The sequence below is a fragment of the Quercus lobata genome, chromosome 3 (assembly GCF_001633185.2).
Source record: "Quercus lobata isolate SW786 chromosome 3, ValleyOak3.0 Primary Assembly, whole genome shotgun sequence".
In the NCBI taxonomy this organism is placed as follows: domain Eukaryota; kingdom Viridiplantae; phylum Streptophyta; class Magnoliopsida; order Fagales; family Fagaceae; genus Quercus; species Quercus lobata.
In genome coordinates, this window is record NC_044906.1 from 69,850,160 (window position 1) to 69,852,229 (window position 2,070).

Consider the following 2,070-nt stretch of genomic DNA (forward strand, 5'->3'; position numbering starts at 1 on the left):
TTAGCTAGGAGGGGTCAGAATATTTTTAAAAAAAAAAAAAACCTCCAAATAGGCATCCATATAGATATAGTAATAAAAAATTATAAATACTCAAAATTATTGTTTCTAAATACATTAAAATGCAATCATTTATCAACAAAGATAAAAACAAAAACAAAATAATGTTTTTTTTAATACTAGGCTAGCTATGATTTTTTTTTTTTTTTTTTTTTGAAATTAGAGCATTCACATGGTGGAGTGGTGCTCAAAATTTTAGCTTTTAGCACCTTAAAAAACTGTTTTATCTATTTTACCACCTCACTTTACAATACACCCAATATCAAATATTGTTTTTTTTTTTTTTTATCACTTCTGTAATACCCCAATTTGATTTTATGATCATCACCGTCATCGTTATTATTAATATAGAGTTGAGGTACTATTTGTGTGTGCACAGTAAAATAGGAGTAGACAATTTTGTGGTGCTACAAATAGGTGAGAAAATTAAAGTTTTAGTACATACAATTTGGTGCGGCAATTAAAATAATAAATAAATAAATAAAAGAGGAAGATGTTTTATGGGCTTCTTGGAGACTAAAGAGATAAGCTTAAGTGGGTTTTAAACTCCAGCTCACTACCCCACCAAGCCCACATCTCTGACGCCTTAAAATATAAGGTGGGGAAAAAGATAAATTAGGGTTTTTATAAGCAGGGTTTTATCACTAAGGAGGTTAGGAAGTGTGTTTTTTCCCTTGGAGTTTAGAAGTTAGAACACATACAATTGAAGAGGCAATCAAATTATTCAAGGTGTGATTTCTCACTGTTAGAAACAAAGAATTAAAAGTATATAATTTTATCTTGGAATCAGTTTGTGATGTTAGATTGTTCAAAAGGTTAGATTCGGTCCTAAAATTTTACTTATACTTTTACGATTAGATTTGCCCACTATTTGTATCCATGAACAAAGTCATGGATCAAATCTTAACTCGTGTGCTTGTTACGTTTTCATTGGGATATATATATTGTAGGGCCCGAAATCTGAGGTCCCAGCCCACTTTGTATTTAAAGCCCAAAGCCTAGGCCGAGGAGCCCTACTGCTAAGAACGCGCAATGAAAGCTCCTTGAAAGTCCAAGGATGTGGCCGAGAACGACTTTACGCCCAACATCTCACAAAAAAGCCTGAAGAAAAGGACAAATTCAGTACAAGAGCAGCACAAGGGAGAAGGCTGCCAACACCTTAATATGGAGCCCATCGCCTGACAAACCCATACTCATACCATGCTGTCCAGCTTTTCCCAACCACTCTGATGTGAGGATTGACAAGATGAGTAACCACCCCGAACAAGGAGAAATGGACACGTAGGTGAAGAATGGGAAGGAAATACTAGTATAAAAGGGAAACTCGTTGCATTGACAGGGGGGGTCTTCCCAGGAACCAGAGAAAAGGGGGAGGACGAACTCATAAAAAAGGAGGACGGCAAGGACGAGGCGCTCCTCGGACTAATTCCGAGGAGATAGATCTTCACACCACATCCGTGTAAGGCTTAGACGTACAGGCCAAATCCACCTTCGAATGGGCTTCCATGAAAATCCTGACTAAACCGTTACCCAACGACCAAGGTCTACCCTTTCCAAACCCACTCTCTATAAATCATATTGTTTGGACCCTTTACATGCGAGCCCAAGGTCACTCCCGGGTCGTTAAAAATCGTGTCCCTACAATTGGCGCCGTCTGTGGGAAGGCTTGCACGTTGGCGTAGGTGGCGGTGAAGTCAACTCTCTAGCAAGCAGAGATTCGCGGGGTTTCCTCCATCTCTGGCGACATGCAGCTGTTGCTCCGACATAAACTTCTGCTAGGGGCTACACCTTGCAGTGCCAATGGCGCGGGCAGCTCTAGGGGCTTTTGGCCTCAAACCAGCTCTCCCCGCCCTCGTCCAGGGGCTTACGTTCGAAACATAAATAAATGTAAAAGAAAAATCACAAGTTTTGGACAGAACTAAGGCCTTGCATGATCCTCGGACTCAAGCCTATGGGGAAACCAAGTACATAAAAGAAATCTTACAAGTTTTAGACAGAACCAAGACCTTGCAT